Here is a 26,275-nt window from a genome sequence, read left to right on the forward strand (position 1 = left end):
TGCCTTTGCCATACTCAAGCCCACTTCCTGCTTTGCGAGCTATTCTAGTTAAGAGGATCTGATCTCTGGCACAGGACAGAAGGTAAACATAGAAAAATGCACCATGTGTGTATTTAGAGAGTTTAGTCTTATTCTACCTCATCTGTCATTTTATGAGTTGGTCTAAAAATGGTGGTGGCTAAGATAACATTTTACATTAGGGGACAGCGCTGGGGGCGGTGAGGCGGCGGATGCGGCGTCACAAGGCTGATTTCCAGTCGATTTTATGCTGAAATCTATCGGGAATTGGCCTGCAGTGTATGGACAGCCGACAGATCTCTCTGTAACTAAATTCGATCAGAGAGAGATTTGTCTCTTGGCCAATCTGCCCATACATTGTCTGATGTATGGGCACCTTTACTGTCCTATCAAGACCTTACATACCAACTTGTCAAGCACAATTCAACCTTTCCTTCCTGAAACAGAAATTACTTACAAGTATTCACATTAGCAAGAAGTAACCTTCATAATCCAGGACAGTGGGTGGAATATGCAAATTATTCCTTTATTCCCCTGAAAGGCTTGGCAGACATTCAGAACTGCTGGTCATGTGACTTCCATTCCTTCTGATGTGGCTCCACTCTCAATTTGGTTCCTTCCAGTTCAACTGGACAGTATGGGAACCTTCAGGGGCGTAACAATAGACCCTGCAAGGGTTGCGGGCGCAGGGGGGCCCAGAATACACAGGGGGCCCCATGGGGAAGAAGTTTCTTTATCCTGTCCTGCTCAGCCACTGATAAGGATTCATACAAAGATTTGTAGACAGTCACTATTCAGTGTTCAGCAGGCTTGTGTATACAGCGCAGCTCTACCCCCAGCCTTTCTACCCCTCCCATGTTCTGTGTACTGTAGTGATGCTTGAGGAGTTTGGGCACGGAGAGAAAAAGCTTTCTATTCTCTGTACAAATGGGGGCCCCATCCAACATTTCACAGGGAGGCCCAGTAATTTCTAGTTACGTCCCTGGGAACCTTATTGACACTTTAGGCACCTTTGGAGAGAGGGAAATAGAAAGGCTGCCATCTTCAACTGCCCGTAGAAAAGAGGCCTAAGTCAATGGGAGCGTATTTAAAAAGCTCTCAGAAAGTGCTGACTCACAGAAAAGCACTTTATAGTGTGTCTGAGCCCTTAGTAGAGAGATTGCTTTTTACAATAGTGGACAGTGCAAGACTGAAGAAGGGGACGCCGGCAGGACAAACATCCTTTCGAAAAATTGCCATGTACTTATTGAGTTTCAGGGTTTTCTGGGTGTTTTAAAGGAAAACTGACAGAAGGAGGGGGAGCTGCCTATAAACAGATACCCACGATGGGGAGTGATTTGGTGAAGTCAGGCCCCTATCAGTTTACTTTACAGCATAGGGTAGGGTGATAAAAGAAAAACAACTATAATAATATTAATTAAAATTAAAAAAAAATTACTTGCAAAATTCAAGTATTCAATTGAGAGATATTTTTTTTTAAATTATGTAAACTGCTGACAGGGTAAATTTGAGGATACACTAGATGCAAATCAATGGATTTCCAACATAAACATGACATCTAGAATTCCTGAGTAACTGATTACAGAGTAGCTGCTGGAGTAGTGCTGGAGTTTTATCTGTGTGTAGTGTGACGCTGTACTGTACAGTATATGAACTGTTTCCTTCCATGAGCAGTAATGTTTTCACCACTGCTATCCTATGACTCAAAGTAACTTTCCCTGTACAGTCTGTCTGCACATTACACCATCATTCCTGCTTCTCACCTATCTGTCCTCTCAGCAATTATTACTAAAGTTACCCACACTCTATTAAATGTATTTCATGTAGTAGAATACTGTACCATGTTAGTCATCAGATTACTGCTGAAGGATGATCAGTATTGATTGCTCCATGGCTGTCACAACAATCAATATTCCCTGATTGATATTTAGTTTCATTCATTTATCTGATAAGGTAACATCACCTAGTGTATAGGGGGATGGTTCACAAAGCTTTTCTGTTAAATTAGCTCACCTTACTTACTGTATTAACTCACAATTTATTATGACTTAACTCATGATTTATCTCTCCTAATTTGACTTTAAGTGTACCTAAGATGGGGGAATTTAAAAAAATGATACATACCTGGGGCTTCCTCCAGCCCCCTCCAGGCTGATTGCTCCCTCGCAGTCCTCCTGCGCCGCCTAGATCCTTCCGCAATTCGCCGTATAGTCATCCAGTCTGGGGCGTACTGCACATGCACTCTGTCTCAATGCTGGGAGGCAGATGGCTAACATTGTGGTACACAAAGGAGGATTTCTGCCTGGCACCCGGTGATTGGGGAAAGATAGGACCACTGCGCCTTTAATTATACACTCCGTCCCGTCCCACTTTGTCCTGCTTGAGGTTAGCAATGATAGTGTGCATTCGGACTTAAATGAAAAAAGTCACTAGTGAATACAGTACAAACAGAGCAGTCTGTGCACTGCTTCCAAACTTGCATTTATTTCCTTGATGGTCACATATTTCCAACATGGAACCCATTACATTGCAAAGACAAAGTGGATCGATCTGACCTTTTCGTGTTCGGGTGGGTGAGGGGGGTGTTTTGGAAGCGGTGCACGGACTGCTCTGTTTGTACTGGAAGGCTGACATTGTGACACAGGCCTGACTTCTCGCAGTGGGCGGGGCGGTCGGATGGACAAAGTAATCGGCCAATGCTCAGCTAAGTTGATCCGCCTGACGGATGGCTGGCAGAGCAGCAGTCACTCGTCGGGTGGAGCTGTACACACAGCGGCTTATCACCTGAGGCGGTCATTATCGGATACTTCAGCCGACTTTAGTCAAGACTGTACGGGACGTAACATGCGATGCAACTTTTTGACTGCTTTCGGCTACGTTACATTGCGATCTTTTTTAAAGGAATAAAGCCCTGTTCACACCTAACGATTGCGTTTGCAATTCTGTAATGCAGCCTTCCACGTTTTTTCAGCAATTGTGCTTAGCTATTCTCATTCCAGTGAATGAGAATCGCCACACAATTGCGGGGAAAATGCTATATGTAGCATGTTTGCAATCGTCGAAAATCATAATCGCAATAGGCTTATTCATGCAGCAGCGATCGGCAAAATGTGAATGACGGGTAGAAAGTGCCTGGGTGTAAAGGTAGCCATACATCTAGTGATGTATAGGCAGATTCTACCAAGGGACAAATCTCCCTCTAATCGGCTCTGATTAGAGAGAGATCTGTCAGCTGCCCATACTCCACAGGCCGATTCCCTATCAATTTCATGCTGAAATCGATCCAGAATCGGCCTTGACCGCCGCCTCGCCACTGTGCCCCCTAAATGTCCCGGGGAGGGACATTTTTCATTAGGGGGGACAACGCTGGCGGTTTTGTCACGTTCATTGATCCCGCTGCACACCCGATCGAGCAAGTCAGCACAACATCTTGCAGCATGCGCGATCGTCCCGAAATTGGTCGCATTGTCGGTCGAGCATGCACTTGGAGGCACCCATTTTCATCCAATTTTTATTATAATAATCAAATTTGATGGTCGATCGGCCGCCAAAGTCGCTGGATGTTTGGCCACCTAAACTGAGGCCTATGGCCGCCAGATGATCTGTAATCTGTATGTTTGGTCTGCTAATCCGAGTGTAAAGAGATTAGGTTATTATCACAATATAATATATGCAGATGATAAAAATACAGCAATCATAACAAAAAGTTGTGTGAAAGACTATAGGCTTGTACACACGTCCATACTGAAGCCAACGACGGGTCTGTCGGCACCTCCCGCTGGGCGGGTTTTCAGCAGACAGTACAGCGTGTGTACAGTCTGTCGGCGGACTGATAAGGCTGTTTCTGAGCGATCCGCCGGGCACACACGCTGTACTGTCTGCTGAAAACCCGCCCAGCAGGAGGTGCCGACAGACCCGTCGTTGGCTTCAGTATGACGTGTGTACGAGCCTTATCAGTAGCATATAGTCAGCAAAGGAGATAACGGACAACAATCAACATCAGTACAATTAGCAGCCTGATAGTCAACAAATCAATGATAATGTCTGTCTACAAATGGCCGTCTGTAACATGATGAAAAAAGCTGCATTTTCCAGACACTACTGTCCTTAGTGGCAGTGGTTTCACAGTATAAAATGCTTCTCAGGGAGCATGCTGTGCCAGTGCTGAGGATCATAGTTGGAGGGGATTTGGGGCTGTTCTCCAGCGGTGGGCTCTCTGACGTGGGAGAATTGCACGAGTGTAAAAGGGGCCTAAAGGGAAACTGAAGTGAGAGGCACATGGAGAGACATATCAGCAGGACTGCCATGCAACTGGCATTGTTTAAAAGCGAATAAACATAGCAGCAAAATATAATTTTTTGCTTTTAAACAATGCCAGTTGCCATTCCGTCCTGCTGATCTCTTTCTTCAGTAGTGTCTGAAACAAGCATGTGGCCAATCCAGTCACATGTTAATCAGAGAGTTACTCAGGGCACTTGATCTGCAAGCTTCTTCAGGGTCTATGGAAAAATGTATTAGAGGCAGAGGATCAGCAGGACAGCCTGGCAATTTGCTGGAATGTGTTGGAATGCGTATTTAGCAACAACAGTCTATTATGTGTATATTAGGTAAGATGCATTACCAGCTATAACCACAGGGTGTGCAGTGTTTTAGTACCAAAGGTCTTACTACATCCTGTGTCTTTAATGTGAGTTGTGAATACCGTAACTTCGTTGTTGTTGGTGTGTTATAGCCAAGAAAGCCATTAGACATGAGGCTGATTAACCACTTCTGTACCAGCAGTCTCTGGCCCCTTAAGGACCAGAGACTGCTGGTACCGTAAAACACCGCCTCCCAACAAATCGCCGCACACACCCCCCGCTCTCGCCGGTCACGACGCTGTCCCATCTCCGCAGGCTCCTCTCTCTGCCATTTCTATGACGGCAGAGCACTGTCAGATGGTCAGGAGCCGCTTTCATTGGCTCCTGATGCTGTCTATCAATGTGAGCCAATGTGATTGGCTCTCTGTGGTCACGCGATCAGGAGCCAATGAAAGTGGTTACTGACTTGCTCACAGAGCTCTGCCATCTTATAGACGGCAGAGTGAGCGAGCTGCGGTGTGGAAAAAGTGGCGAGAGCGGCAGGGATGCGGAATACCGAAGCAGTAGAATCTACGTCCAGTCAGAGCTGCAGCACCACTTGCTGGACGTAGATTCGTACTGCTTCGGTCCGGAAGCAGTTAATATCTGTGTCTCCTGCATTCTACATTCCTGCGCACTAAGAAGGTAGAGATTATATCATTGTTTACAAAGAAACAAATATATCAGTTTCCATATCCCTCTCCCTTCAGGAGTGCCTTAGTTTTTTTGTGTGTACTATTAGTAGACAGACCCACAGCAGTGCTAATGCAAATGTCCAGGCTATTGTGTTTCCAGCATACTGGAAGTCTCAGATCAGTTCAGAGGGAAACATCAGCACTGAATTATCCATGCATTATTGAGTTATTGATTAACCATTTGCGTACCAGCAGTCTCTGGCCTCTCAAGGACCAGAAACTGCTGGTACCAAAAAAAGGGTCTTCCTAACGTCTTGGCGCAAGGACCCGCCGTTCACCTGTTGCTGAAGCCTACTCGCTCTGCCACCGCTATGACAGCAGAGCTCTGTGAGCCGGTCAGGAGCAAATTTCATTGGCTCCTTGCCCTGTGATCAATGTGAGCCAATGAGATTGGCTTACATTAATCACGGGATCAGGAGCCAATGAAATCGTCTCCTGACCGCCGGCTCACAGAGCTCGGCTGTCATAGCGACGGCAGAGCGAGTGGGCTGCTGCGACTGGAGAGCTGCGCAACCGGCGGGCCCATGTTGCATGGTAACTGAAATCTACGCCCTGGCAGGAATAAGTATCCATAAACAGGGCATAGATTTAAATTACCGCAGCCCAGAAGCGGTTAATGGATAACTTGGTATTGCTATAGAAAATGTATTTTCAGTGTCCTGCAATGAGTCAGATGTCCAGGTTGCAGTGCAGCGATAATAAGTGACATATCCAGAGTTACACACAAAGAGCTGTGTAGCTGTCAGAATATCAGTTAGCTGCAGATACTGTGGTTAATGAACTGTAAAGCATGACGTTTCACATTCTTCCTTTTGCCAAGGTTGCCCCCCCCCCCCCCCCCCCCCCACCTGAGCTCAGTATACAGTGCTAAGCAAAACACAAGGCTTATTATAGGCCCTGACACCTGAGCCCTCCACTCTCTGCCTACTCAATCATAAAACATAATACATACTGCACAATTTAAACAAATACTTCCAAAGGGCCGATGTTGATAGATGACTTCATGTTTGCACAGCAGTCAGTTTGGAGCTGGTTAGTCAGTGCTCCTGCAGGCTTAACTTGAGCTTGAAATGTGGCGAGTTATAGCTTGCAGCCCAGCGCACGTCAGCTGTGCAGAACTGGCTCACTCATTATGAATATCATGTTCTCTGGAGGACACGTTACAACAGCGTAACTCCACTGTAACACTGGCTGAGATATCACTGATCATCAAGGTAGAGATGAAGCCCTTGTGGTCGTACCTAGAGATTGGGGCAGAGGCGGCCTTAGAGTACGTGAGGCCTGAGGCAAGTGTCATATGCGGGGCCTAGAGCCATAAGTGTAGGCCATCTACAATACCACCATGCTCAGGGGCTTGTCCACTTCTAATATAGTAAGCCTTTTTATTGTTTAAAAACAATTAAGTTTGTCAAAGGCCACTAAGTCAACCAATAAACTGGAGATAGGTACTAAGGTGGCTGGGGAGCTAGAGATGTGTACTAGGCTAGCTGGGGTGCTATGGATGGGTATCAGGCTGGCTGGGGAGCTAGGAATGGGTACTAGGTTAGGTGGGGCAATACTAATGGGTAGCAGGCTGGTTGGCTGGGGAGCTAAGGATAGGTAGAGGCTGGCTGGGGAGCTAGGGGTGAATACTAAACTGGCTGGGGATGGGTGCTAGGCTGAAAGGGGAGCTGGAGAGCTCTCCATGCCTTTTCTGCACCACCACCACCACCAAGGGACAGGGTGATATGTGTTGTGTCTGTTGGCCTGACTTTGCTGGCTGACTCTGATTTTGTTGGTGGTATTGTAGAGTCTTTACCTGTTTAGCAAATTCCAAAATAAGACGCTCCTGAGTCCTGTGAGAGCTAGATTGTCGCAGACTTGCAGTAGTTGGCACTGGGTCAGTGGTGTTTTGCACACCCATGGCGGGGAGTGCTATGTGCATGACGTAATTCAGCGCGTCAGCACCTGAACATAAGCCGACCAGGAAGAACGGGGCTCTCAGTGCGAGCGCAGTGGGCATGACTGCGGGGCCCCCCTTCAGGTGCGGGGCCTGGAGCGATCGCCCCACTTGCCCACCTAAGGCCGCCTCTGATTGGGGTGGTCTCTACAAACCTCCACACAGCCCACCCTCATTAAAGGACACCCAAACTGCAAGGGATATGGAGGCAGCCATATTTATTTTCCTTTAAAACAATACCAGTTGAATGGCATTCCTGGTGATCTTAGGATGTAATAGTATTTGAAGCACCTGAAACAAGCATGCAGCTAATCCAGCCTGACTTGAGTTAGATTTAGAAGCATGCTTGTTCAGGATCTATGGTGAAAAGTATTATAGGCAGATGATCAGCAGGACAGCCAGGCGACTGGCATTGTTTAAAAGGAAATAAATATAGCAGCCTCCATTTTACTCTCAGTTCAAGTGTACTTTAAGCATGGTAGTGCAGTATGTTATTGGCAACTGATGTACTGTACCAAATCTGAAAGATCTAGTCATGAATACAATCACTCACTAAAAATCACACCATTAATGGGAACCTTTGAGATAGTAAAAGTATCGCAATACATTTTTTAGGCTGACCAACTATGACAGAGAGGTCCTGTTCCTGTCAGTATCTCCTCTGCTCTACAGCAGGGCACATACCTGTACAATATACTTTATTCAACATACTTACTGGTACTTTACAACATCCCTAAAACCCCAGTTCCACCTCCCACTTGTTAGTCCATATGTTAGAAAATTTACATCAGTTAGTAATGCATAACATTTGTGCATTAGTCATTTGCAATAAATGTATTAAAAGTGCCAATGTAGCTTCTGGTAGGCAGCATCCAGTAGCTTCTTATTGCCAGGAGAGTGGAAGTTCCTTTCCCTGGAACAGAGCAGATCACCTGACCCAGCCCAGCTCCTCCCCATTGTACACTTTGTGGCCAGCATTGCTACTCGGGGTACTCCCTGGTGTAATAAAGCATATTACTCATCCTACACAATCTCTAATATCTTGTGAAAGCCATGTATAATTATCAAAAGTCTGCTCTGATGCAATAATCTTTTTCTCACTGTTCTTGTATTTAGCTCTATGCATCTTGCACAGCCTGAAGTCTTCAGCGGAAATCACTCCTGTATGCAGCATTGCTGGTTGACTGCTCAGTCCTTCATGCCTGTATGTTCTGCCGCCCACACGTCTGTAGGCGGCATCACAATCACCACCGTGTAGGAAATTAATCCGTGACATTAACAATCATCTCTGGCAGATCTTCTTTTAATTACAGCGGCTTTTATGTTATGCAGCTTCCGGGGGAACCTTTTGTAAAGATCGCCGGTCTCATCAGGTGTCTATTGTCAGTAGGTAATTGGAGCCTATTCTCTTGATAAGGTAAAATGTTATTGTGTAAATGCCGGTAATACACAGCCGAATAACACAGTTCTCTCACTGTATCAGCAAAGCTGTTAACCATTCAAGTGGGTGGATTTTAATGCAAGCTTTACATAAACGTTCCTCATTTGTTTGGCACAATTTATAGGATAAAGCCTGTCATATATGTTATTAGTGATTGTTACCAGGATAAATGCTTAGTTCAATAAAGGCATTGAATAAAATGAAATCTATAAAAACGAAGGCCTTCTTGATGGATTTAGAAACCAGGTCAGGTCTTTAGATGTTTAAGAGCTTGGAGGCCAAGGGGGCCGGCTCCACGTCTATCGAAAAAAGGTGCATGGAAATTCGGGCACCAGTAATCCCAATAGTGAAATATTGGTATTTAATACCCATATTTTACTATGGTTAGACCTAAGCCTACACAGACATCCCCCCCCCCCCAGACGCCTGACCCTAAACCACTGCGCACAAACTTCCTATATGACATCTAACGGCCCGTACCCACCACTGCAATTTTTCTGACGATCTTCCCAACGATTTTCCTGACAACCAGCAATTTTTTGAGCAACAGGTGAGTGTTTCCGCGATCTCGCAACATGGCTACAGGCGCATGATCTTGTGACCATTGTTTAAAGTTGCGCGGTAATAATGACCATCACGGTGGGTCCGATCTTTAAGATCCCCGACGACTCCCACGCAAAGTACCGCTGTCGCTAGAAGTATAGTTTGTGCCCGTCGTGTGCCGTCCCGCATACCCGCCAGAACTGAAGATGGATTGGGGAGCACTTGTTCTCAGGGAGACTTCGCTGGATCCATCTTCCTGCATCGCAAGGTGAGTATGTAGCTTTACCCTAATCCCCCCCCCCCCCCCCACTGCAAAAACTTCCAACCTAAGTCCTAACCCCCCCACCACAAACACCCTAATTGATGCCTAACCCTAAATCCCCCGCACCCCACAAACTTCCTCCCTTACGCTTTACCCTAAACCTCCACCACCACAAACACCCTAACGGATGCCTAACCTTAGCCCCCCCCCCCCCAACACAAAATTCCTACCTGACGCCTAACACCCCAACCCCCCCTCTCACACACACGCATACACACCTAACCTTAACCCCCCGCCAATTGCTGCCAACCCCGCAGCACAAAAAAGAAAAAAAAGTAATTTTTCAGGCACTGCCATGGGCGCCTATTGAAATATTGGCATTGAGGCACAATTAATAAAGGGCGAATTACCTCTCAATGCCGATATTTCAATAGGCGCTCAAACTTCTAGTGCTAGTGGGCGCCCAAATTGCCTGCTTTGGTTCGCCCCTGGCATCAGTTGCAGAGTAGCGTCAGCGGAGCACGATAGTACTTCCAGCTAAAAGACAGGTCCTCAATCTTCTCTTTAGCACAGCCGTGCAGCCTTTCTTCTCCACATGACATGCACAGCCACAAGGGGATAGATTGCATGGTCCTGGGCCACAATGAAGAAAGGCGTGAGGACCTGTCCTGCTGCTGGAAGTAGGTTAAGTATTACGTTCCACTGCCACTACTCTGCTATATTGAGGGGGTAACTATGGGTACACAGGCTACTGCTGGGGAAGGGGTGTAAATATGCGCACACAGGCTACTTCTTGGGCAGAGGGGTAAATATGCGCACACAGGCTACTTCTTGGGCAGAGTGGTAAATATGCGCACACAGGCTACTTCTGGGATGGGGGTATACGCACTCACAGGCTACTTGGGATGGGGGGCCACGACTGCAGTTACACCCCTGGTGGGCTCATCATTTTTTACTACATTTTATGGTAGATAGAGGTGGTGGTGATATTCATTCAGATTTCTGCTTTGCTCAGATATTTAGCGGTGCAAGGTGGTAATCCAGGTAAACTGATTGTTTACCTGATGACGTAGAAGAGACAGAATTGTGCATGGAAGACTTAACATATATTCCTGTGCATGGACCTTTAGAGAATCATTCAGGACTGATGTAAGAGCGATCAGTTTAGTTTTACATCTATGTACAGAAAAAGAGCTAAGCGCTTCCAGAATATACCAGAGGTGCATTTTTTACATACTTCCCACCTTCGCTGTTACTTCACGGAATCGAGAAAATGGCAGATACTTGCTACAAATGCCTGGCAGCCTAAGAATGATGATAGATAGTACCCAATGCAATGCACACACAGTCCGGGCGCCTTCCACAGTGTGACACTTCTGAACTGATCTAAAAAGTTGCAAACCACATACCAGTATGTCTCCATAATAAGAAACCCACACAGTATTGTACAGCCTGGATTTCAAATGTAATGATGCCCCCCCCACCTGCACAAACTACCTACCTAACACACACACGCACGCACACACACACGCACATTACCTGCCGAAACATAACACCCCCCTGCACTTGCGTGGAAAAAAATAAACTGCAAATAATTGGGCGCTGCCGTATGCGCTTAAAAATATCGGCATTTGGGTGCCCGATTATAGCAGGGGATGTACCAGCGTCCAAGGCCTATGACTGCGCCCAATTAGTCCACTTGCCAGTGCATGCACCCTTTTTTACTGCTTTGTCCACACAGACAGGGGGCTACAGGAGCAGCCCCCTGTAGGTAAGCAGTGGTGTTCCAGTCCCAGCTTAAAGAGAACCAGAGACTAAGCACCCTCATGTATTTTACCTTATAAATCAGTGGGAACATGACAGTAAACACCTAATCTGCTCTTTGTTTCATTGTTCTCTGTTCAATCTGACTGTTATCACCTCTGATAAAAATCCCCCACTGAGCATTCAGTCTGGCTTTGCTACGGAATGATTATGGCTGAGTCTGTCTTCTCTGGTGTCTTTTCAAGCCCAAGCCTGCCCCTTGTGGCTCTGCTATAATGACTCAGCTATAATCATTCCCGGCAAAGCCAGACTGAATGCTCAGTCTGGGATTCTTATCACAGCACAGACACTTTTAGCAGTGAGGATCAAACGGAGAGCAGGGTAGGTGTTTTCTCTAATGTTCCCACTTATATATATGGTAAAATACATGAGGGTGCTTTGTCTCTGGTTCTCTTTAAGTCCCAGCAGGATGAGCCTGGCTACCCTTGTTTGTGTTTTCTGCGGTGCAGCGCAGTGCAGCTCTCGATCCACTGCTGCTCCTTCAATGCCCACTCACATGCAGGGCTGGCACTACCATAGAGGCAAAGGGGGCAATCGCCCCATGGCCCCAGAGCCTGTAAGGGCCCCGAAGGTGTCTCCCCCATCTTAACTGTTGCTCCTTGTGTCCTGTGCTGAGTCTTTGGCAGAGACTCACCTGTGCTGGTAGGGAGGTGAGACACTACACTGCCAAGAGGACTCTGCAGGGGCCCCAGGGAGCACAGTTAAGTTGGGGGTGATTGGGGGGAGAGTACACAGCCATCTCAGGGGCCCAGGAGGGAAATCTGGCTGCAATAAAGGGCCCCTAATGCCGCTTTTTCAGGGGGTGTCAGTTGGGGGCCCCCAGGCTAATTTTGCCCTGGGGCCCCATTGTTACTAGGACCGGCCCTGCTCACATGGAAATCTACCTAAAATGCCCTATCATACTTTTAATTAATAAACTTCCTAAAACTTATCAAAAAAGGACTCATCAGATATGTTGTGGGCAACATCTGTCTGGCAGATTAGATCAAAGCGATCAAATCAACCAGAAATATTAGCGCATGTATGGCCATCTTAGGTGGAAGTACACACATGCATATAGTCTATGAAAAAACAGTGAAAATAGTGTCTACCCAGAAGAATTGTGCAACTCTACTCCTCCTGGAAAAATTACACACAGATAAGAACACTACAAGACTTTACTTGTTGGTGACCTTGTTATTTTTTTTTAGTTTAGTTTATTAGCTATTACCATAAAGATTTCTGTGTTATCATTAAACATAATCTCATAGTCATGCTATGCTGTGTATTATTTTGCCCATTTTGCTTTACCTAAAGGTGCGTACACACCTGTGATTGATGTCGCCCAACAGGGAGCATGCCCAATCCCCATGAGCAACATCGCTGGGCCAGTACAGAGGTGAGTCAGCTGTGTACTGTAGCATATGGGGGGGGGGGCGGGGGCAGAGCAGCATGTGCGTGATATCACCTGGTGGGTGGAGAAGTTGTGTCTTCAAACAAGTTGACCGCCGATCGGGTGTGTAGATCTGACGGGCGTATTGACTGGAGGTTGAGGTTCAGCGGTAGGAGGCTGCCACACGTGTTTGATTGTTGGCTGAGCTGGTTGTCATCAACCGCCTCAGCCGACTTTAGCCAAGTGTGCGGACGTATCTTAAATTCACACTTAGGCCTCTCTCATAAGGGAGGCTGAACACCCTGCTTGTCAGGCAGTTTAGCCTCCCGGTTGTTGGCCACAAGCGCCATTCGAGTGCAATTTTTATGCAGGCGAATGACAGCATGTGGAACACTACGCGTGTTAGTGATTGACATGCAGTGGTGTTACTCGGCAGCAGGGAACCACAACATGTTGTGTCTGAGCACAGCGGCAGCCACACTCAGATGTGACTCCATGAGGGGGCTGCTTCTTTATCAGCCATACCGAGGGCTGACAAGCACCCGGCCAGTGCAAGAGCGCAGCTAATAGGCAGTGAATTCACCACCTTTGCCCTCTCTCTCATGTGAAAGAGGCCTGACACTGAAAGTAAGTGTTTCCCCTGTCATTCCCTTCACTGGGTGGGCAATGGGAACTATGGCAAAAATTCAGACACAAGGGCTCAATGGCAGTGCCCACACTAATGCTGGACATTGACCTTCAATCTATGTCACATATGGTGGACAATGCTGAACAACCTTTGGCTATCGCACAGGCATCCCATATCTATTTTCCCACAGGAAAATTACTATGTAACATACACATCACAGTATCACCATGCTAACTTTGTAGTCAAACACATCTGAGATGGCTTTAGCTAAGGCCTAATTAGCATTGGACAGAAGACAGAAGATTTATCTACATGTTATGCTAGTGTCCCTTGAGCCTTCAGTTGGTAGCCAGATATGGAAAACACATACAGCCATGATTACTCTCTCACATGAATACACACACTAAGCTCACAGGTCATTCCTGGCCATGTTTGTTTCCAAGGCAATAAACTCTGCCCCCTCCAGCCATGCCCTGGTACACTGCACTAAAGCTATATACACATAAACAAAAGAGAGGGAGCACCGTTTCCAAAAAAGAGTATGCAGCGTGCCCAAGGTCTCTCCCCAGTGCCTCCTGGGAAGTGCAGTCCAGATAAAACAGAAAGGACCGGCACCGCTGTCTTGTATCAAAGCTCTTTTAATAGCACCAAAGTGGCAGCAGTGACAGACAAGCCTTGTCTGTCACTGCTGCCACTTTGGTGCTATTAAAAGAGCTTTGATACAAGACAGCGGTGCCGGTCCTTTCTGTTTTATCTAAAGCTATATACACACAGGGCACAATTGTTACCCCGTTGCATGGCTACAAGAGACCAGGGAGCGACAGCTCCCTGGCGGCAACAGCTATCTACACGTTTCGCCAGAAAGGCAGAGACGCGGCGGAAGCTGTCAGTGAATGGAGCATTCCCCAGCCGGATGCTCCATTCACTTGCATTGGGTCTCCTGTCGCTAGTCCGCAAACACACGCGGAGTAGCGACAGTTGCGGCGACAGCTGTTGCCGGCGATTGAACAAGTCAATCGCCTGGCGACAGCTCAGAGTACCGACGGTTGGGGGCGTGCGCATCATACACACGGGCGACCTGTCGCCGCAACACGCGCGTGCCACGTGGTTGCAGCGACAGCCGTACCCCATGTGTATGAGCCATAATACATTGGAAGATCCCCTCTCAACTGCTTGGTCTCTCAGTTTAACAAAATGTCTATATTTTTACCAATCTGCACTGAAACAGCCAAGGCCGTGGCCTAGGGTGCCAGATAAGCAAGGGCAGGGCTGCAGGCAGTGGGCTTTATTTGCAGACTAAACGTGCAAACAAATGAAAGTGGTCGGGTTGGCAGCTGCACTCAGTTAGCCAAGCATGTGTGAGCAGTGTGAGATTAGCAGGCCGCCAGACAGGGTTTGCGGTCGCCTTGCTTCAGAGTTTGCACAATTGCACCTAGCAGTGGCTGTAGCCAGCTATGAATGGTTGGGCTTTGCACTCATGTGATGTGGGATGAAAGGGCCCAGGGCAGCACCAGTAAATAGTACAGAAGGCAAGGCAACTTACAATGACTGCAGCCTACCACAGTAGCCATTTGCTGGTTCTTCATTGGCCAATATGCATTACGTGACGTGAGCAGTCCATGTCATGTTACCATGGAGACCGCAGCAAACACAGGACTCACTTTTTCATGTTGCTGGCCCCACCTGCCATCCAATTATGAGCCACTTTTCACTACACTTTGGTGGGGGGAGGGGGTGTGAGAGAGAGGTGGTAGGACTGTGTGGTTAGAGGCGGCTGGTGATAGTGGACCTTGGAAGGTGAGAAATACAAATTCAGCCCTGAAACCATACACAGGTTGATACTTCTATTAGATTCAATCACTTTGAACGAATCTGACAGTGATTTTCTTTTTTCACCTATACTTTACCAGTTGATCTCTAGATTTCTGATTAATTTCAGACAGAATGAAAGTGTAGTTGTAAATTTTTCTCAAGCGGACAAAGGGAGAAGCTATTTCTGATAACGATCGAGTTTAAATTGAGCACAGTCAAATACCCACTACCATTATAGCTAGGATAAAGCAGGCCATACACTTTCAGATTTCAACCAGATGTGGCAAAATTATTGATTCTTCTCTGATCGCAATCGTTTCAGGGATGAATTGATTTGAACCACACACAGCACATCAATTTTCTATAGATCCCAGCAAGAAATCTATTGAAAATCGATTGAGCTGTAGCATTGCACGCTGATGATCGACTTTTCGATTGGTCTATCGATCGACTTTTGCTGCTGTCCCATCCCTGTTCAACCTAGATTTTCAGTCTAATCAATGTTTGGTCAAATTTGTTCGATATTAATCAGTTTGGCATTTTGAGGGAAATGATTCCCAGTAGGTGGATTGAATCTGCTGAGAATCGAAAGGGGAAATTGATGACTGTATGAGCCTCCTAAAAGCGGACCTGAACTCAGAACTTCCTCTCTGCTCTAAAAGATAAGCAACAGCATAATAACCTTTACAGAAAAATATTTCTTTGTTACAGCTGATACAAATCCTGCAATAAATCTGCAGTGTGTCTATTTCCTGCTTTCATGGAAGCAGACATTGGGTTAACATCCTGTGTTTACAAATTAGCTGCTCTGCCCAGGATTGCTGTGATTCAAATTACAGTGGTGATTAGTCAAAGATGAGGGTGAATTGTGCTAGGTACACACCATACAATTTTCTGTTAGATTTACCTGCCAGATCGATTTTTTTTCCAACATGTCCACTCTGAATTTCGATCGATTTTTTTTTTTTTTTTTTTTATTTCTAGATCATTTTTTAATCGTTTTTTTCGATTGTTTTTTTTAATCGATTTTCATAGAACTGAACGAAAATCAATAAAAAAACAATAAAAAAAAACCAAATCGACATTCAGATGGGACATGTTGAAAATAATCCACCTGGCAGGTAAATCTAACAGGAAATTGTACCTAGCATTATTCTGGGAATACACGGGTCGTTTTTGAGGTGATTAGATGGTTCGATAGAGAATTTCTGACATGTCTGATCTCCCTTTCGACCCTTTCGCTGCTCGATTTCTGATAGAAGTAAATGGAAAAAGTTAAGAAAAACGAGCTGAAGATAAGAGAATCGACTGCAGAATCGAGCGGCAAAAATGATCGAGAAGAAAATCGAGAGCAAGAAACGAACTGTGTATTCCCAGCATAAGACTCTCTAAATACATACAAGGTGAATTCATCTGTGGTTTCCTTCTGTCCTGTGCAAGAGTTCAGGCCACTTTAACGCAGGGTGACAAATAAGCCCCGCTGTACAGTGTAAGTATTTACCAGTGATTAGACAAGGTGTTGAGTAAGGCCCAGTGCACACCAAAACCGCTAGCAGATCCACAAAACGCTAGCGGTTTTTGGTGCGGATTTCAGAGATTTGGCCCAGTGCACACCGAGCGGATTTGGATGCGATCCGCCGGCCGCATCCGCCTGTAAATCCGCTTGGCTAATGTATTTCAATGGGCTGGTGCACACCGGCGGTTTGAGGTTTTTAGCAAACCACGAACGTGCAGCAGGAGGCAAGTTTGCGGTTTGCTACAAACCTCAAACCGCTGGTGTGCACCCGCCCATTGAAATACATTAGCCAAGCGGATTTACAGGCGGATGCGGCCGGCGGATCGCATCCAAATCCACTCGGTGTGCACTGGGCCTAAGGCCCAGTGCACACCAAAACCGCTAGCAGATCGTCAAAACGCTAGAGGTTTTGGGAGCAGAGAGCAGATATTTGGCCGGGTGCACACCAAGCGGATTTTGTATGCGATCCACCAGCCGCATCAGCCAGTGAAAACGCTTGGCTATTGTATTTCAATGTGTGGTGCACACCGGCGGTTTGAGGTTTTTTAGCAAACCACAAACGCGCAGCAGGAGGCGCGTTTGCGGCTTGGCAAAAACCTCAAACCGCCGGTGTGCACCATCCCATTGCCAAACATTAGCCAAGCATTTTTCCAGGCGGATGCGGCCGGCGGATCGCTCCAAAAACCGCTCGGTGTGCACTGGGCCTTAGGCCCAGTGCACACCAAAACCGCTAGCAGATCCGCAATACGCTAGCGGTTTTGGGAGCTGATTTCAGAGCGATTCTAGGTATGTTTAGAGAGGTTTTATAAACATACCTAGCGGTTTTGGGTGCGTTTTTGTGTAGCAGATCACACATATTGTTACAGTAAAAGCTGTTACTGAACAGCTACTGTAACAAAAATGCCTGGCAAACCGCTCTGAACTAGCGTTTTTCAGAGCGGTTTGCGTTTTTCCTATACTTTACATTGAGGACGAAACGCTTCCGAAATCCGCAAACGCGCAGCAGGAGGCGCGTTTGCGGCTTGGCAAAAACCGCAAACCGCCGGTGTGCACCATCCCATTGCAATACATTAGACAAGCGTTTTTATAAGCGGATGCGGCCGGCGGATCGCTCCAAAAACCGCTCGGTGTGCACTGGGCCTTAGAGGGTTTCCTGTCATGCTGGAAACACTGACTAGTATTTCCAACCTTTCCGATCTGTTTCTGATTGATAAATGCATCAATTTTGCAAAGTTATCATTGGAAAATGAATCCCTTTATTGATCTGGACATGTACACATGATGCAACGTATGTTTCCAGCATAAGAGGAATTTTATGGCGAGTACACAGAAATGTAAAATGTAAAAATTCCCATACCCTTCTAAACCTCTAACTAGCCCTGACATTTCACCCTCGGCTTAGAGGGCTGTCCGGTCACTTGCTGAGAAATAAAACACATTATAGAGGTGTCAATTGGTAGCTTGTAAAATTAGAAGATTATACTGTCTGCTTTACTGTGTTTAATGGACCATGTCAGCTCAGTGTTAGCTGTTCTCCTAAAGAAGGGCCGTTAAGGTTATTTGCAATAGTGTAGGCCTGAAATGACACAGACAAGCATACTGATACAGGAAAATGCCCCTTTATGTTAAGAAGAACTCCTTGGTGCTTTCCGTTTTAAGGTGGACATACATCAGGCGACTTGGCGGCTGATCAACCATCTGATTTGATTATTATAATCGGATTAAATCGGTGCCACCAGGAGCATGTCCAATTGATTATGCGATTCATTTCAGGTCAAAATAAAGCCTCGTACACATGCCTGACTGCAGCCAACGACGGGTCCGTCGGCACCTCCTGCTGGGCGGGTTTTCAGCAGACATTACAGCGTACTGTAGTAGACAGCGTACGATCCGCCCGGCGGATTGTTCAGAAACAGCCTTATCAGTCTGCCGACAGACTGTACACACACCGTACTGTCTACTGAAAACCCGCCCAGCGGGAGGTGCTGACGGACCCGTCGTTGGCTGTAGTCAGACGTGTGTACGAGCCTTTAGTCACATGTATCAGACATGCTTTAAGGCATTCTAGAATGCGACAGAACCCTTGGAGTTGCTCCCCCCCAATGTAAAACGTTCCACCTGGTGCCCCGTGCAATTATACTTTACCTGTCTGGTGTCTGCCGCTGGCCCCGTCTCCGCACTGCCTCCCATACATGCACCCCATGTGGGCGAGTGTGTGACATCTTTTATTTTCTCTCATAGTTTGTATTACTTTTTAACTTTCCTTTAATTTAAAGAGAACCTGAACTGTAAATAAAAAATAACCATAAACAGGTCATACTTACCTCCTGTGTAGTCTAATACTCAATCTCTTTCTCCTCTCCTGCATCCCATTTGTCCACTGTGATCAATGGAATTCTCCGTTCTCCATTTTAAAAATGGCCATTACCCCCAACAGCTTCCTGGTCAGCACACTGTTAAACTGTAATATCACCCACTTGAGCCATAGGGAAACATGGACATTACCTTGCACATTCAGTTGTAACTGACAGCTGCTGTTATATAACTGACAGCAACTGGTATATTTCAGTTCTGACAAAATATTGTCAGAACTGGAAGGGATCACTGTAAGAAGAAAATGGTGAGCCTCTGAGAGGTACTGATGGCGAGGTGACTATGTAATGTTCATTTGCAGCTACGTCATGTGCTTATTTTAAATAATTTTACTCACTTCAGGTTCCCTTTAAAACCTAAAAGGCACTTGGCGTTGGAGCTAAACTGCTCTCATTGTGGCCACAGGCTACTGGATCGCCTGTCAAGTCATATCTGCAGTAATTCTCCCATGTCCGCTTAGTAGGATGTCCCCTCAGGTCTTTGATTTGTGATTTATGGGCTTCACCTGTATTTTCTCTAGGACTTGTATGCTTTTATCACTTACCCCATGGTTTAGCATGTGTCACTTTGGTTACCGGTAATACAAAAGGAAAACAAGTTAAATACATGTGAAGTCCTGAGTTCATAGCAGAGTTGTGCAAGAGTGACCCTGGCCAGCAGGAGGTCACTGCTCTTATTGGAACCAGATTACCTCATAATCCCCAACCAGCACTATAGTAGCAAGGAGGCTGATAGACTGAACCTATTAAAGGAAAGGAGAGGAAGAGCCAGACAAGCATGGAAATTGGCCACAGACAAAGTGGCCTATGCCCATGACCCTCTATTTTTTATGCTGGGAATACGTGTCTCGATTCTGAGTCATTTAGATGGCTCGATAGATAATTTACGACAAGTCTGATCTCCCGCCCGATCGTCTCCTCGCTCGATTCTGCAAGGAGGACAATTGAAAAAGATAAGAAAAACAAGCGGAAGATAAGAGAATCGCCCGCAGTATCGAGCGGGAAAACAATCGGGCACAGAATCGAGCCGTGTATTCCCAGCATAACATGTAGATAAATCTTCTGTCCAATGCTAATGGCCCGTATCCACCTCGAAATTTTTCTGCCGACTGGCGATTTTTTTTGGGCGACGAGTGGTCATTTCTGCCAACTCGCGATGCCGGTACAGGCGCATGATCTCACATTGCTTAGCGTCATGCGGCGATAACGACTGTCACGGCGCATGGGATCTTTAAGATCCCAGACGACTCCCGTGTGTGCCATTGCGCATACCAGCTGGCTGGAAGATGGATCAGGGAAGCGCTCGTTGTCAGGGAGACGTCGATGGATCCATCTTTCTGCATTGCACGCTGAGTATGTAGCTTTATGTTGTTTAAAGGCCGTACACACGCCTGACTAAAGGCTCATAAAGAAGTGCAACTATCCCGCCCAACTAACATCCAAACCTGGTCTGTTGGACACTAATTGGGTGTGTGTACGCGTGGCAAATGACTAGACGACCGACTGAATGTGACTGTGACCATACCGTGCAGTCCATCATTCCGCTTGCGTGCACAGTATGCAAGTGAGTTGGTTGTGCAGTTAGTTGGTGCATGGAAAATACAAGTCGTACAGTGGCATGGTCATGTGATTGGTCAAGTCGTTGGGTTGGTTGTGGGCTTTGTTGGACGTGTGTACGAGCCTTAAGGTGACCGATAACGACCACCTTAGCTGATAGTCAGGCGTGTACAACGGCCCCCAAATTGCAGGCAATCTGCCCATCAACTCACCCTCTTGACAGCCGATCGATATTCTCTGTGCCATTCAATTTTTATATGAACGTAGTTAAACAAAAGTAACTAAAATTATTATATTTGATGTGTTTATTGGAAGAAAAATTATCAGTCGGATTTACCATAAGGCACTGTAGGCACGTGCCTACAGGTGCCTGATGATGAAAAGGCGGCTCACTTCCCTCCCCCAGTGCCTCCCTCCTGCCTTACCTATGCAGAGTCCTGAGTGGAGTGTAAATGAGAGGTCAGCATTGCACCAATGAATAGCTAATACAATGGTTGAAAAAAAGGTTCCTGGCGGGTCCCTCTGGTACAGGGCCCTTGCGTGGTGGCAACCTTTGCATCCCCTGTCGCTATGGCACTGCCATTAAGCGGCGACGTCAATGCGACGAATAAGCGGATCCCGATCCATGTTCCGTAATCCCGTACTGCGGGAACAATCAACGGCACGAACGAGACTTCAAACTTACGCGGTAATTAATGTGGTAGTCTATGGGGACCAAAATGATAGTCCACAATGGGATCCGTTGTGACTAGGGATGCTCATTCGGATTTCGCGGAATTGAAATTTCCGAATTTCCACTCGGAAATCGGATTTCTGCGGAAATACTGCGTTACTGCAATTCACTAATTTCAGCCCAATCACAGAACTCGGAAGCAATGGACCAATCAGAGAATGCAGAAACAACTCAGAAGTATTTGGCCAATCAGAGCATGCAAAAAATTACCAAAAAAACACTACTCGGAAATCTGAACTCGGAATTCGGATTTCTGTGGAAATATTGCATTACTCAGTAATTTTAGCCCAATCATCACAGAACTTGGAAGCTTTGGACCAATCAAAGAACGCAGAGTCAACTCAGAAGTATTTGGCCAATCAGAGAATGCAAAAAATTATCCCTAAAAACACTACTCGGAAATCTGACCTTGGAAATAGGAAACCGATTGGAAATCCACGGAATCGGTAATCGGCATTGTCGAAAATCAGAATTTCTTCTGAATCGGAAATCGGCATTTCCGACCATCCCTAATTGCGACGTTCACGATCGCCGCTATACACTGTTTAACTAACCTTAGTTAAACTTAGCTAAACTTAGTTAAATTATGTTAAACAACATTGTGAAAAATGTTGTTGTGAAAAAGTCACCGGTGGTGTGAAAAATTGCCGCAAAAAATCGCGTCCTAGTTACTGGCCTCTAGTAAAACATAAAATGATTGATCTCATAGGTTAATTTATAGTTATGGGCAGCATGGTGGTGTAGTGGTTACCGCTTGCATTTCAGAGTCCCCGGTTCGTATCTCAGCCAGATCGACATCTGCAAGGAGTTGGTATGTTCTCCCTGTGTCTGCGTGGGTTACCTCTGGACACTCTGGTTTCCTCCCACAACCCAAAAACTTACAGATAAGTTAATTGGCTTCCTCCTAAATTGACCCTAGACGATGATACTACTACACCATGCATACATAGACATATGACTATAGTGTGGACTAGATTGTGAACCCCGCTGAGGGACGGTTAGTGACAAGACAATATACTCTGTACAGCACTGTGGAAGATGTCAGCGCTATATTAATACTTAAAATAAATAGTTCACAATTACTGTAGATGTTTATTTTATGAAATAGATGATCAGTATATCTATATCCTATATAATCATTGCCCTGTCCTGCATCCTCCTGTGTCCGTGCGGCGTGCCTGGAACGCATGCACGGCACGTGGATGGACTTTGGCCAGCACAGGAGGACGTGTGCAGGGGGAGCAGGCGTATTCGCAATGCGTTGCGGGCAGCTGTGCGCGGGAGCATGCCCATGCCCACGTTGCGGGGGAGGGGGCTGAGGCCTAGGGCCAGTTTTATTACACTAGTATCTATGTAATCTACCATAGACAATACAGGCTAGAATTCAGGCATGGACAAACTTGGCCCTCCAGCTGTTAAGGAACTACAAGTACCAGAATGCATTTGCCTTTGTGAGTTATGACTTTGGCTGTAAGACTCCTGCAATGCATTGTGGGACTTTTAGTTCCTTAACAGCTGGAGGGCCAAGTTTGCCCATGCCTGGGCTAGATGGTCATTCAGAGAGGAGAGGTAATATCCAACTACTCTCACATTCATGCTGCACATTTGAGAAAATAATACCAGATATTTTATGCTGACATTTTGACACCTCATTTACTCAGAGTAAAAGTCGCTACATTTCCCTTTTCTTTATTATGGTAGGAAATATTCCCTCAGGCCCGAAATAAGATCTACATTATTACCGCGCTGAGATATTCTGACAGGCCTGATCTGCACCTATTTTTATACTTTTCTGAGGTATTTTACAATGGAAATATCCATTATGCAGAGAAAGTTATCACAAAATCCGCCAGACTGGAATAATGGCTCAGACCGGGAATATAAATAATTTAGGCAGGTCGTATAAATACAAGATGAGAGGGTTTTTTATATTACTTAAAGGAGAACGCCATGAACTTTTACGAGATTGGACATTGCACCAGAATAACATTTATGCCTAATTCTAATTTGCTGTCCTTTCCGCGTTATTTATATTCCTCCCACTGTCTAGTTTGCTCTCTGAATAATATCCTCAGACAAGGTATTACAGCTTCAGAAACTATAGAACTGATGGGTTCTGACTTGGGTTATCACCCCCGGGAGCACTGATTGGATAACCGACTACCGTTTATAGCAGTAAGTGCCCAATTAGAGGTAGACAAAGGCACATGCAATGGCCATACTACTGACCAATTTGTTTCCAAGCTGAGTGGTCAAAGGCTCCGGGCACCTCTGATTGATCTCAGTGGATCCTTCCGGGCAGCCCTGATTGACGAATACCAGGGAAATACCAGCTCACTTGAGTAAAGGCAGCCATACACTGGTCGATTGCCCTCAGATGGACCAACAGATAGATCCCTCTCTGATCTAATCTGATCACAGAGGGATCTATTGTCTGCCCATACACTACATGCAGATTTGAATCGATTTCAACATCAAATCAATTCAAAACCTGTGGAGCCGCCACTTCCGCCTGCCTCACCGCCCCTGCTCCCCTGGCCAGCAGCAATAATATTACCTGTCCACCGCTGCGAGTCCCCGGGATCTGTTCAGTCACACTTCGCTCGGCATCCTCCATGTCCTCTTCACTTTTTGTCCTGCCCTGTGATCAGCGGAAGTTCAAACTGTAGAGGGCGCTCTAATGTTTGAACTTCGGCTTGTCACAGGATGCAGCAGGAAGTGAAGAGGACATGGAGAAGAAGCCCAGCCGGAAGAAGTGAGACTGAACGAATGCCAGGGGGTCAAGCCGGCCGGACAGGGAATATTGCTGCTGCTATGCTGTTTCAGTTGTTGCTGAATCGAATGCCGCAAGCGTTCGACCCGCGGGTGATTGAACAAAATTTGTTCGACTGAATCGATCGATGTCGGATGGCAATCGGTCGATCGGTCAGCGTTTGCATTATCGATTTCACAGCAGATTCAATAACAGTGATCGAATCTGCTGTATATCGGTGGAAATTCAAGTAAGTGAATAGGTACCTTCAGTATTGTGGGACCTGTATTTGTAATGACCAATATTCTACTAAGTACTACCATAAACCTAACCTTAACGCTCCTTTCTGGGTGACTAACCATCCCCTCCCCTCACACACACTGATTGGCTACTACCGGCATCGGGTGACCTAATGACTGCTTGAGTGCCTGACTGCCGATAGTTAACACAGGCATCTATTACATGCCTGCCGACCGTGGCGCCCAAATGAGATGATCTGCACTTGTCTGCCTACGCCTCCTGTGTCCTCTCTATCGCCGCCAGGTTTCTGTACCCTGTGACCTGACGGCAAGTGCGCCACCTCATTCATGCATTGCAAGCTCATGGTGAACCAGAACTCCTAGGAGTGTGTAAGGGGCTAAAACTAAGCCCTCTTACAAAGATGCTATGCAAAATAGAAATTTGCCTTTTTAAAACAAAAAGTATTTGTCAGGTTTGTGTGATCTTCTAAGGTGTCCCACAATGCATCACAGATGAAGGGATAATTTGCATATTCAGCAGTGATGCATTGTGGGCAGAGGCGGGACAAGGTCCTCCAGCACCCAAGGCTGAGACACCAAAGTGCGCCCCTCCATCCTTCCACCCCAGCCATCACACACTGATTGCTATTAGACTAAGAGGCACCCCAGGGCCCCCAATACCTTAATATCTAGTTATCTGGCTTGCAGTCACTTCCATGTATCTCCTTTTCTTATTTCTTTCTGCTTCAGACACAATTAGGAATGACAGCTGAATGAATTATGCGCCTGCTCCTACACTGCGCCCTATGCCTCGGCCCGGCCCTGATTGTGGGAGACCTCATATGCTCACTCCAACCTGAATAATCGCAAATACCTTCTGTTTTAAGAAGACCAATTTCTATCCTAAATTAAAGAGTGAATACTTTAATTTGTGTAAATGTAAGGTAGGACTGCATAGTTATCATTTCTTACATTCCTGCAGGCTTACTCTAAGTAGTGTATACGCTTCCAAGGCAAGTAAAAATCACGTGTAACCTTATTTATTTCCATTTCTCTTTCATGTCTTTTCTAGAAATCTTTTTATTAGCTGTGCCCTGGCAACACATCAGTCTCCTGAGCTGTGCGTCTGTCCACAGATAACCATATCTGAAAGTGTAGTAAAATAACTGTATAAAACAATATTTTGGAACGCTTCTGTGGACTCTTTGATCTGAATGCAGTGTGTGTGGGTGGCGCTTTCATAAATAGACGGCTTTACTAAACAAGCCATCTCTTTTTATTGCAGCGCACAGTAAATCTTGCTCTAAATCTCCAATAATATAAGTTAAGGAATTTCTTATGATTTTTAGAGTAATACATTTATAGCCAGCTTTTATTGAGAGAAGTAGTTGGTAGGAACACTATGATATGGTACAATGGGATCTCTCTGGTGCAAGGTACCAGTTAAGGTGGCCATACATCTATCAACTTGGCGGCCGATCATGGAATTGGATGAACATCGATGCCGCCGAGAGCATGCCCGATCGACGATGCAAGCAATTCCGAGCGGAAATTAGTCACATGTATCGATCAGACATGCTGCATGATGTCGGACCGTCGTGGCTTATCCGGTGCGCGGCAGTAACGGCAAGCAATATCGGGACGAGTGATGAATGCGACGAAATCCCCGGCGCTGTCCCCCCTAATGTAAAATGTGTCCCCTATGCACTATACTTTACCTGGCCGTGTCCGCTGCTGGCTCCGTCTTCATACAGGCAGCTCACGTCACGTGGTTGTTGGCAAGATAGATTTATTAGGGCCCGTTCAGACTGCAGAACGCAACGCGTACGAACGCACGCCATCCGCGTTCGTATGCGTTGCGTGGCTGATCCCATCACTGAAAAGTGAATGGGACAGCCGCGCATTTTTGTAAAATCTGCGTGCAGCATGCGTTCCCGGACCGCACAGGTCCGG

At 46.2% G+C, this 26,275-nt stretch overlaps 1 long non-coding RNA gene across 1 annotated transcript; it reads left to right on the forward strand.

Annotated features, from left to right (window-relative positions):
- LOC137570439 (uncharacterized) lies at positions 1–25,480 on the forward strand. Its single transcript, XR_011031048.1, has 4 exons — positions 1–82; positions 8,388–8,661; positions 12,638–12,719; positions 25,395–25,480. It is a non-coding gene; the product is annotated as an uncharacterized lncRNA (long non-coding RNA).
- The last annotated feature ends 795 nt before the right edge of the window (positions 25,481–26,275 follow it).

Source organism: Hyperolius riggenbachi, chromosome 4, assembly GCF_040937935.1.
Source record: "Hyperolius riggenbachi isolate aHypRig1 chromosome 4, aHypRig1.pri, whole genome shotgun sequence".
In the NCBI taxonomy this organism is placed as follows: domain Eukaryota; kingdom Metazoa; phylum Chordata; class Amphibia; order Anura; family Hyperoliidae; genus Hyperolius; species Hyperolius riggenbachi.